This window comes from Lycorma delicatula, chromosome 6 (genome assembly GCF_047948215.1).
Source record: "Lycorma delicatula isolate Av1 chromosome 6, ASM4794821v1, whole genome shotgun sequence".
Classification (NCBI taxonomy): domain Eukaryota; kingdom Metazoa; phylum Arthropoda; class Insecta; order Hemiptera; family Fulgoridae; genus Lycorma; species Lycorma delicatula.
Window position 1 is genome coordinate 80,792,127 of NC_134460.1, and position 12,873 is coordinate 80,804,999.

Genomic DNA, 12,873 nt, shown 5'->3' on the forward strand with positions numbered 1-12,873 from the left:
AAAAAATATCGGAAGTTATTAATTAAATAAAATTTTATATACTTTTCATTTTAAAAAAATGTGTATATATAATTTAATAGGTGCACATGGAAGTCATGAGGTGTCAACATGAGCATTTTTATTTAAGTATTTATTTTTTTATTATCAAAAGAAAAAAAAAATTAAATCTATTTTGCTTGTGAAAATATTTTTGCCATTTGATTTTATTTAGATTTAAATACTCGTATTTGTCCTTATCCTGTGATTAAGGCAGAAAATCTTCTATTCTGATAATTCATTTTCTTATTTGGTTAATCTGTCTTTGGACAGGATTATGAGCTGAAAACCCCTTTTCTTGGTACTGAACATTTTCATATCGTCATGATTTACGTTCGCGCATCGATCCCTTATAAGATACTTGATTGAAAGCAATTTCTAGTATGCCCCGATCAATATGCTTGTTCCTTTTCCTTATTACCATTGTCAATTTTTATTCATGCTATGTATTATTCGGTTATTACTTTGTTTCTAATTTCGTCCATCCGTTTTTCACTTTCTTCCCGGCCGTATTTCAAATCTATCCGAGTACTTCTTTTCAGTAATACTTACCACACAAAAATCATTCGGCAAGTCTTCTCCACCTCGGTTCTACCGCAAGCCTTCTTGCAGACAGTAATCCTGTATTTTTTCCATTGTTTTTTAGTTCTTCTTTCTGTTTCAGACTTTTCAAATAGTTTATCTCTTCTACAATTTTTCCTTTCTGCATATCGATCGGAGATCGATGCGAACACCCGAAGCATTGAACGAATGCATGACTCTAAAGTGGCCTAAAAAGAAACGAAAGAGCACAGAACTTCACAGTTTAGTCATACCCCGTCGAATTCTTGCTTCGCCAACACCATCGTGAGGATAAGGTTTTCCCGTAATTCTGTGCTACGTTTCGGAATTTATGCGTCCCAACATCAAGAATTATAAATACTGCATCTTGCATATGTTACACTAGAAACCAAAGGTAAGTAGCCGGCTCACGGATAATGGATAACACCTTTTTTTCTAGATTCATCGAGTCTGTGACAAAGAACTATTTTCTGTCTAGGGACAGAATGTTGTGAGGTACAGCCTAAATCGTACGTAATCTCTCTTGAGAATCGTCCCATATTTTCGTTAAAATCGGATCAGTCGTACACGCTGTGACAATTGAATCAACGGGAATTAATACACCTTCGATCCGTAAGGTAGATGATAATATTTAATAAAGAGTTTTAACCTAAAAAAACCTGTTTTTCGTTACCGAAGTTTTCCGTTTTGCGTTAGATGTTATAGAAACTGCGCGAGATATAGTTCTGAAACCTGTATCCCAACTCTCGAAGTCGAGAGTTCTAAGGTTCAAATGCTAGTGAAGGCAGTTAGTTTTATACGGATTTGAATATTAGGTCGTAGATACCAGTGTTTTTTGGTGATTAGGTTTCAGTTACCCACACATCTCAGGAATGGTCGACCTGAGACTGTACAAGAACATTTCATTTACATTCATACGTGTCATCCTCATTCATCCTCTGAAGTAATTCTTTACGGTGGTTTCGGTGGCTAAACAGGAAAAGAGAGAGATATACTCATCTACTACTGATAGATATAGATCATCAGGATTTCGGAATCCCTTACGATAAATATAGACCAATGCCTAAAGAAAATTACGGCTGAAATCTTAACAAAAATTCCAAACCGGCTGAATTTTTATACGCAGGTCGTAATTTTTGTGGATTAATGTAAAAAAAAAATTATTTATAGATTTCCGGTGATATGTTTAAAAAAACGGCATCAAAGTTGTGTTTTTTGGTTTGACACAGATATTTTCAAAAGGAAATGAATATTTCATATATGAGACGATAAGCTAAAAAAAGTAGAAAATTTCGCAGAAAAAATATGTGTTTATTGTTTTATATTATCGTTATTGAGTAAGATGCAAGATTAAAGTTGTGATTTTTACGAGTATATTTTTGAATAACGTTTACTTTTCTTTAACTTATAAGTTAAATATTATCTTATAAGGGGAGATAATAAATTTCAGTCCCTTTTAATGCTTGTGGTGAGTGGTATTTATTGATCAAAAAGTTGTAAAAATTTCAATCTAAAATGATTGTGATCTAATGATTATAAGTTAGGTTCAGTGTACTTCTGAGCTATTAGTTTGGAAAGTGTTTGTTTTAGTGAATTAATTTATATATATGTGTAAAATACAGTATATTTTTAAATAATATTCATAATAAAAATTACTATTTCCTTAATTCTAAAAATAGTACAGTCAAACGCTGTCCTTTTCGGTTCGATGTTTCGTATTTGATGAAGAAGACTGAATTTTGTCGGAGTTGGAATGTTTTGAGGTGACGTGGGTTCGATATCGAAGATAATTTTATAATACGATATCTTATACAATGATGTGTTTTATTGAGTTGAAGATCACTGGGCGAGACAACCAAATGTTAAGATGAATGTGTAAACTTTACGTACCCGGTATATAAAGTTCCAGAATGGTTTATAATTGCAAGTCAACGATGAAAGCAATGCCAATATTAAAATTTATGTTGTAGCAAATTTTTTAAAAAAATCCTAATATTGTTTTTAATAAATTTGTAATTAAATTTGAGTTATCATCTACTTTATATTTCTCTTAACCAATAACGTACAGGAGATTCAGGAGGAAAGGGAAATAGTTTGAGAATTGATTCTGGAGCTTGAAGTAAGGAAAAAATTTCATACAAACATATGTCCGAAAACATTTTGTTATAGAGTTAAGGCTAGCGAAAAATTTCTCTCGGATTTCCATTCTCTCCGTGAAATTAAATCATTCTGAAGTTTTTAAGACGTTGTATAAGGGGTAAACTTCATGATTTCTAATATTTTTTGACCTGTAAAATCGAATAAAAGGTTCCAGAACTGTGTATACCGTGGTTTTTATAATATCCAACGTAAAATAGAAAACTTCGGTGATTAAAAACACGTTTTTTTTAGGCTTGAAGTTTAATATCTTTGTAAATGCGTAAATTTTATTATCAAAAATGTTTAAATGAAGATTTAAATTTACTTCTGTTTGCCTTTCCTTTTGAAATATATTTATTTAAGAAAGTTTTGTACAGGTGGTTGCATAAAAAAAAATAAAAAAAACGTAATTTCTCATTTAAAAACTGTATGGCAATTTCAATGAATTTTCTATTTTTACACATATTAGTGAATGGTTTCCGTGGTTATAAAATTTGTTTCCATAAAACACACCTTAAAATATTTATATAATTTTGTTTTTCTTTTTGATTCGTGTAATTATGTATAACAATTTTCACAATTAGTATTTTTATGCTGCCTTCATAATTAAAAAAGAATCTCTCAATTTAGTGAATATTTTTAAAAGATGTTTTATAAAAAATACAACTTTTGTATTCCAGTAATACTAAACATGCTGAGTTCTTATCATTTTATGGACAAAAAGGTTTTCAGTTTCAGACATCTATTGTGGATGTATTATAAAAAAAATACGAAAAGATTCCATGAGCCCAGCAGAAATGTTTTCTCAAAACTTTTCTTAAGTAAATAAAAGAAAAGAAAATAAGAAAACGAAGTTTGTTATAAACGTCAATCACTCTCCCTCTTTACCTCTTCTCCTCCCACCATACTCGCACAGAACTGTCTCTCTCTCTCTCTCTCTCGCTCACTCTCTCTCTCTCTTTCTCTCTCTCTCTCTCCAATACAAGTATTTTTGTTGACTGATGATGGTTAAATAAGTAATGCTGTATCAATCTCCGTAAAAATTAAAATTGTTTAGTTTTCCCTTCACCTGTCTTCTTTTTGAAGTTGTCTTACCTAGTTGCATTTTAGTGAAAAACCATTGCATTTTTAAAAAAAAACTACAAAGAAACGGTTTATAAAAATACTGGCTCTTTCACCTAATGATGTAAGCATTTTCCGTATTTATTTTATTTTTAGAGATATTTGTGTGAAAATAAAACAAATCATAGCCGCTGGGCTTTGTAAACATACTGCCGGAAGTCGTGGAAACCTTTTTTTATATTAATATACCCAAATACTGCGATTCCGTTTGCAAAAATTCAGCCGGGTTGTAAATTTTGTGAGAATTTGGCAGAAATTTTACTTCAAAGGCCAGCTAATAGATTACAGTGTTACGGTTATAGTTTCTTCCACAATTCGGATTCTTCAAACGTAGATCAGATCGATTAGTTCTGATAACTCGAGACCTATGGAGCCCCGTATCACTGCTTGTAGACTGTCGTTTCCTTTGTTGGCTCCACCACAAGCCTAACAGTTGAGTACGAATTCGTTAAATCTGGGCTTCTTGATTCCTTCTAGAATAAAGGTTCAAATAAACCTTGAGGTAATGTAGCAGGCTATTTTTTTTCTCGATTAGAGATCATCAGGAAAATTTGATTACTAGTTGATCCGATCTTCTTGTCATATAAATATAATATTACTCAATAAAATGTTTAATAAATTAACTATTTTTAATAACTTTACAATTAACCACTTGTTGTTATCGGTCATTCAGGAAGCTTTTAGCCGCGGTTGGTGTAATATTTTTTAGTTTTTTTGCGTAATGTCGTATTTATTTATTTAATGCAAATTGAGTTTAAAGATGAATAAATTGTTTATAAATAATCCTAATTTATATAGTATTGTGATATGTCTTATTACGAATATTAAAAACATCTTTAAACATTCACATATAAGTATTTTGGACGGTGTACAATAGGTTTTTGAGGATGCATATGCAGTAACTATATGTACGGTAGATAAAATAACAATGATGACGTCCGTAGTTGCCCTCCATTGATGTAAGCTTACGAGGTGGCGTTGGATTTTAGTCCAACATAAACATCTTTATATTATTTGACTATCAATTAGTTTTTAGGTAGATTTCATAAGAAAGCTAATGGTACCATGATTCGACTTCCGGAAAATTTCGATATATCTTCGCGTTTCATATCCCCCATACCCCAAAACCACCGTCAGTTCAAAAGTTTATATATATACTTAACATTTTTTTGGACACGACAACTGCCGTAATTTTGCGCTAATCATCACTTTCAAATTGATACATAAAATATAACGATCCAAAATCTCGGTCGAGTTCGTTAATGGGAAAAATCGGACCATGAGAGTGGAAATGGGGGGCGTTTTCGGAAAAAAAAATCTTTCTTATTAAGTAAAGTATCGAATTCGTTTAAAGTTCTTACTATTCTTTGGATAAGGGACTAAAACTTATATGAGTAAAGTTTTTTTATATCACCAACCATTGGCTCAGGGATGGAAAAAATGGGGTTTCGAAGGCAAAAAAATCATACCTCCCTTAATAGGCACAGTATCGAATCGGTCTAAAGTGGGCATTAGTCCTCTAAACATTACCTAAAACTTTTGTCTGTAACAGTTTTTGATATGTTCAACCTTTACGGTAAGGATGATCAAAATGTTTCTGGAGTTGTAAGAAGATGGGGGCTTGTCGTATGCTAAACGTGAAACTTTTTTTCACATGCAAGCATTGTTGAATTGAGTAAATTGGAAGTTTTTCTTAACTTTAAGGTGGAAATCTTTTTTATCCCTTACTTAGCACCGGTGAAATCTACTTTCGTCTTCCGGCGTGCCAAAAGGGATCTTTGTAAATTTATTTACGGTAGAAAGTTTTGTTAATACTATTTTTATTGGCAAATTTTTTATTATTTTTTTGTTTTTGTTTTATTCTTTCCTTTTACTTTTACTCTTTAGTAATAATATTTCTTTGCTTGATGGATATAAATTTTAATTTTAATATTAACAGTAAATACTCAAGAGACTGTAGAAAATTTTGATTTTTATTAAAATCGTATTCATTTATGTAAAACATTTATTTATATACACAGCAGTGTCAGTGTATTTGCTCATTTTTTACCTCCCACATGCATTTTTTAGTGGTGTTTATTGTATTATTAACCAAATTTCATTCCAATTTACCTCTCTAATAATATTTGGTTTATAAATAAGATTCATTTAGTTACTTTTTTTTTGTTTTTATGACGTCCTTTGTTTTGATCTTAGAGAATGGATGATATCTGATATTTACTTACCAAATTTTACAACATATTATTTAAAAACTATCTCGTATATTTACTAATGCGCGCTTGTTACCTATTAATGCAAATTTTAGCATTAATAAACGGGAAACTGTTACCACAAGTATATTTTTTCTGTTCCGGATTATATTTTATATTTTATTTTGTCTTCAGTCATTTAAGTGGTTTGATGCAGCTCTCCAAGATTCCCTTTCTTGTGCCGGTCGTTTCATTTCGGTATACCCCTACATCTTACATCACTAGCAGTTTGTTACTTTGCGTATTATTTATCGAGAGTTGAACGCCGGGTCTAAAGCATTTCCATAATGCTCCGGTTCGGAAAGAGTTCTCAGTCGCGTGGTTTGTATTCTGGTCCGGTAGTCCACACTCTGCGGAATTACACGATCGGTGAAGATTTTCACAGAGAAACCGGAGCTTGATTTCGGGTGGTCGTTTAACATCCGGAGGAAAGAATTCGGTTGATTACTTTCTTTAGCCGAAATCGCTAATCAGTGATGATCGATCGCTTCGTAAGATGTTCAGGTAGTTTCCAGGTAACTAGTATAACTGTTGAGTCGGAGACCGTACGCTTGGCGTGTAATACTTGTAATAATGTGTGGGTCACTACTTGCTCAGGATGACCGGGTTATTAATAATAACCCGATAACAGTGGTGGACGGCACGAAGTATCGAAAGCCATTTCCCTAGTCGGTTGTCGAGTAGAATTAGGCTTACCAATCTTCTTTCACAGAAATTTACGAACGAAAGGTACTTAATTTTAGCGCCGCGCCGATTCATAAACTTCTCGCTAGAATAGTGAATAAATCAGATTTACGTGGCGCATAAAATAACTTTTTTTTTTTTTTTTTAAATAAAATGGACTTTATAATAAAATGTTTACTTAGACCTAAAAACGGTGATTTTTTTCAATTGGACTTATAAAAATAAAAAAACCTAAAAGCCAAATTAAACACAAACAGCTACCAAAAAATGTTCTCATATTTAATTTGGATCGAATGTAAAAAGGCAGAATTTAAAGAAAAATTGCCTTTGCTCGTGAACGCTCATAAGACAGGAATAATATGTTTTTTTTTCTTGAATTTTCGCTTGAAGATAATTTCACCCGACCTCACAAATGACCTCACGTTTATCATTATGTTGTAATAACAAAGTTTATTGTCCATAAGACAATAACGGAAAAAGTTAAAATTGTCTATGTAGGTAATATAATTCTTTCGTTAAAAAAATTCGTTTTACGTGGATAAACTTATAACAGGACACCAGATGAACTTCCTATGAAAAAAGAAAAACAAACATGAAATGAATCTGTTAATAACAAAATTTTGTTTCAGGATAAAAGATAATTACAACAAATACGTAATTAACATTTTGTAGACATGACCAAACAAAACAAAGATTAGATAATGATATCAAAAATAATCTAAAATTAATAAATAACCTAATTCCCATTAATATCGAAAACCCTTCTGCTGTTAACGGTTGAACGAAATAAAATAAAAACAATAATAATACTACCATACTGTGTACAAGATTTCCATAATTCCCCATCCAATTCACTGAACAAATTCTGATCAATGTAATTTGATTATGACTTGACCTTGTAATTATGAATTTCAGTGCTACGAAATTCGATGATATATGCACTATCTTAAACACAAGAACGCCAAACATAACACATACACACATACATCTATCTACACCGGCACACTCCCTCCAACCACACACTTACTATTATTTTCCTGTTAACTTTTAACAATTTTGGTTCCTACGTATTAAATTCTGCAACCGAACTACATCTGTAAGACCATGCATGTGTAATGAATTTTATCGGCCTTTTCCAATGTTAATTATCTGTTCCTCCATTAAGACACTGTTGCGCAGTTTAGTAGTTTTTATATCCGCTAATGTTGGTCACCTTTCGCTAAAATGCGATTCGTCTTTCTCCATCCTTATTTAATTCACCCGGACTCTTATTTGATCTCCATAGTGCATCCTCGTTCTATATATCACCGACATTTCTCTCCTGTTAAATTTATCAGTAAAATAATTCGGAGGCGACTGTAAATATTATGAATTAAAGACTTTTCCACACGTGCCCTCCATTTCTCTCGTAAATCTCTTTTCATGGATTCATTTACATAATTCAACTGTACATACCAGTCACTCGCGCTATCCACATTCGCTAAACTCACGGCCTTACCTTTCCACCTTTGATTTTCACTCCATACACTATCTCATATTTATTCTATAACTTTAGTAGCAAGTTTACGCGGCCAGCAATCTTCTTCTAAGGTTTATATATTTATAATGACTACTATAAGTAAAATGAAATAAATTAATCTTGTCCGTTCTCAAGTATACTTCATAATTAGGGATGGCCTGCGACAAACAAAATAACTTTTTAATAAAAAACCTTAAGGTTTAATCGGTAGTGCGCAGGTATACATACGCAGTTAATAACATCTTGCGGAACCTGTTAGCGAGTTCGAAACTGCCTAGGCGTCCATAAATGGGGTTCCTCTACCTCTTAAAAAAAAGAAAAAAAGCCGACCCCCTCTCCTTAAAACCATAATTTTTGTTTTCTCCGTATTAATTATTAATCCCTAGCTCATAATGTTCTTTTAGATTATTAATTAATCATTACCTGGAGTGCTTGGTGAGGACGCCACCAGCGTCAAATCATGGGCTTACAATAATCCTTTAAAATTCGGATCGTCAATCTCGCCATTGTAATCCATCAGATCATTGAAGAACAACGAAAATAAAGCGGGTGAAATTTTTTAAAGCGCCTTTTTGTAAAATTCAAAGGTTCCCCGACTGTGCCCGGGACTCATGGGGCACAGTAGTCGTTGCCATTTTACCCTCACCTCAAGGTCAAGTAATCCGAGAAATTCGCGGAAATAAATTGAAAATCGTTAACTGTACTTAACAACTTTGTTGATATACAGCATAAATATACAACTCGATAAACCCCTAAAATAAAAAAAAACCCAATAAAAGTTTATTCATCCCTCTTGTCGCTTCCTGTTCTCCATTCATCACACACAGTTCGAAACTTTCACATAATTCAATGATCCAAATTAATAAACATTTTCTTATTGCCCACCCACCGCCTTAGTAATTTCTTTTCAAATGGCCAAAAGCTTTCCCCTTTTATTCTTGGTTTCCAAGCAAAAGTCCTTGTGAGAACAATCGTGCCAGTTGCTTGTAACCTCCTTATGTTTTTCAGTATACACTCGTTATTGCTATCAAATGGAAAATGTGCGTTAATGGGGGCATTATCCGATGTTTACCAAGTGTATGAGCGCGATTAATTACTACTTGCCGATTTATTTATAACACATCCTCCTAAAGTTCCTCAAAATCAGACGATAGTCCTCATCGGATTTAAATTTCAGTCCTGTTAAATGTGAAATTATTACGGCATGGCTGGTCTTCGTAATTGTCCAGCCGATTCAAAATTTTGGTGTTTACCTTCTTCAATATTTGTACTTTTCTTTTAACGATCTATTTTCCTCCGTCAGATAGCGAATCGCAGCCTATATACCAAAAATATCTTGTTTCGTTGCCAGCTTGGCCAAGTTTTCTTCAAAGAATTTCTTCATCATTGCTTCCATACCTTCTTATTTTCAGATCTAGGGATTCGTTTTATTGCCTGATCTTCCCCTTCAGGCGAATTGAATGCGGCGTTTCAAACTTATCCATAATTTAAATAAATCGTTGTATGGAAACAACCTTACAACGATTTGTAAGGTTGTCAACGATTTGTTTCGGGTTGTCAATCGCTGACAACCCGAAACACGATTTAAAATCTTTATAAATAATATAAAATTCACACTTATTAAAAATAATACTGATTTAAATAATGTTGCATATTTAATAAAATACGAAGAAATTATAAAAACTAAAATGCAAAGCACAGTAAACCATAACAACAGGCTGATAAACGCGTACCACACTACGTTCTCAATCAATCAAGGCTAAAACTCAACTCCAAATGAGTCTGTTTACTGAAAAGTAAGGTTTGAATAAAAAAAAAGGTTGTATGAGCACCTCCGGTTTCATTTATTCATAGTGTCCTGCCATTAGGGCAATTTCTTTGTCACACCCACCGGGTTGGTCTAGTGGTGAACGCGTCTTCACAAATCAATTGATTTCGAAGTCGAGAGTTCCAACGTTCAAATCCTAGTAAAGGCAGTCGAATTTGAATACTAGATCGTGGATACCGGTGTTCTTTGGTAGTTGGATTTCAATTAACCACACATCTCAGAAATGGTCGAACTGAGACTGTACAAGACTACACTTACACTCATACAGATCATGCTCATTCATCCTCTGAAGTAATACCTGACGGTGATTTCCGGAGGCAAAACAGGAAAAAAAGGTTCTTTCTCACGGCTGCGGCTCTTCAACTTGTTCTATTCTTTGTTAACCTCTTTGTTTCAGCTTGTTTTCCCTTTTCCATAATCCCATCCATCATTTGAAATCTCTTCCTTTCCTTTCATTCAACCAAGCCTTCCATCGCATCCACTAATAAAAATATCTTCTTCTCATACAAAATCCTAGCCGGTTTCTTTTGCTACATTCAATCACATTTAGCATCTTCCTGTTCTATTTCATTCTCCTTAATACTTCTTCGTTTGTTACATGATCTTGCCATCTGACATTTATCATTCTGCGCCACACCCGCATCTCAAAAGCCTCAATTCGTTTTCTTTCTGCCTTTCTCATCGTCCACGTTTCAGTTCCATGAAGACACTCCAAATAAAAAACATTTCCATAATCTCGTCCTTAACGTTAATTTTAACTTTCCACACAGCAGTTTTCCCTTCTTTTTAAATGCCTGCTTACTTCTAGATATTTTTGTTTTAATTTCTACTGTGCAAGTCAGGCCATCAGTTATAAAACTCCCTAAGTACTGAAATTGAAGTGCGTTAAGGTTAAGAAAATAGGTTTCCATTTCCATTTGGAAATAGGTTTCCATTTTTAACGATTCAAAAGTTGATTATTAAAATTTAAAGAGAAAATAATCTGTTATTAATTAAAAGTTATTAACCATAAATCGAAAATAAATGTTTATTTAACGGGAAAGAAATCGGAAATGCAGAAATAATGAGTACAAGAATATCAATTTCTTATTATTGAGGGACTTATAAAAATAATTTAAATAAAAATGTAGGCTGTGCCAAAATTTGACCGATTATTGGTTCGGTGAAGAGATTGCTCTTAACAATAAAGATTACTAAGTAACTTTAATACTACGTTATAAATTCAGGGTCTTTTTAATGCATTCATTGGGATTTACAATTCCAGATACGTGGTTTAGAACTAACGGATCAGAAAGTAATAATTCAAAATTTATTAAAATATTGATCTGGGCTATTCTTCCGTACATTATGCGTACATCAGCGTAGATTTTCATAGTGTTCTTTTAAAACGTGTTTGTTTTATAATCATTTCATATAGGTTTTTTAAGGGTGTAGTTGTATTCTCTTTTATTTTTAACACTTAATGTTTATATCCGGTTGTTTTGCTTGGATATTATTTCAGATTTTATAATATAGTAATTGACTGTGTATTACTGTTATACAATTTTTCACTGGTTATCGCGGAGCTGTTCTTAGATTCTTCTTTGACCTCTTTTTCTTTAAAAAGGGGGCAGTTTTTGTTCAACTCATTATAAATAACTTAACTTTTCCTATTTTATTAAAGTGATGTTCACCGGTCTGATTGTTACAAGTACTACGTCGTTAAATCTATTACAAAGAATTTTGTCAGACTTTCGTTTTGAACAAAAAAATATTAGATTTTTATTTTTTATTTATTTTTTAATTCCTTGTACGAAGTAAAATAAGAAGTATTGTGATCGTGAAAAATGTCGGTTTTCAGATTTCAACGGAAATATCCATTTTGACCATCTCTGAATCCATTTTGATTAGTTTCGGCGGACGTCTCTACGTGCGTATGTACGTATGTATCTCGCATAACTAAAAAACGATTAGTTGTAGAATGTTAAAATTTTGGATTTAGAACTGTTATAACATCTAGTTGTACACCTCCCCTTTTGATTATTATCGACTGGGCCAAAAGTGTCCACCAAAAAAGCTCAAAATCCAAAAGAATTTGGATTTTGAACTTTTTCTCTACTGCAGTAATAAGCCCTCATTGAGAGCTTTTCAACATGTCATACGAGGTACTTATTTTCATTGGTTCCAGAGTTATAGCCAAATAAAATTTTAATTAATGAAATATTTCGATCTTACAAGGAGGGGAGGAAAGGCACTTCGGTTCCAATCAGACTTCATCCCCTTTTTTTATTTCTTTTTTCTGATTTAAGTATATTCATTTATTAATAATTATTAATCTCCGATTGTAAAAAAAGTACAATAAATAATAATTCAATAATAAGTGAAACAAAATATGAAGTTATTAATGAAATAAAATTTTATGTACTTTTCATTTAAAAAAAAAATATGTATATGTAATTTAATAGGCGTACAAGGAAGTCATGGGGTATCCACATCAGATTTTTTATTTTTGTTACAGCTGATTACCAAATTTTGTATTCTAATGGTTAATTGTACTCAAAGTTTATTTTACAAATTTATAATTTCATTTTTCTTGTTGCAGATATCGTATGAAAGCAGCGATGCATTTTAGCTTTATTGTATCTGAAGAACTGTACGGATCAAGAAATTCGTTTAAATAAATCTCTGTAAGTTTTTTTTTAAATTAATGTTTTTAAACATAATTTAAAATGTATAATTTACTGAAAAAAAAGAAA

At 32.3% G+C, this 12,873-nt stretch overlaps 1 protein-coding gene across 4 annotated transcripts in view; it reads left to right on the forward strand.

The window, feature by feature from the left end:
- LOC142325967 (uncharacterized) overlaps positions 1 to 12,873 on the forward strand; it is a 434,412-nt gene that overhangs the window by 37,500 nt on the left and 384,039 nt on the right. For 3 of the 4 annotated variants that reach the window (XM_075367953.1, XM_075367951.1, XM_075367952.1), the window contains one exon: positions 12,720 to 12,804. The gene's annotated coding sequence lies outside the window, so the exon portion shown is untranslated. Of the gene's footprint in view, positions 1 to 881; positions 992 to 12,719; positions 12,805 to 12,873 lie in introns of those variants that run through there. The other variant, XM_075367955.1, reaches the window with a different exon arrangement.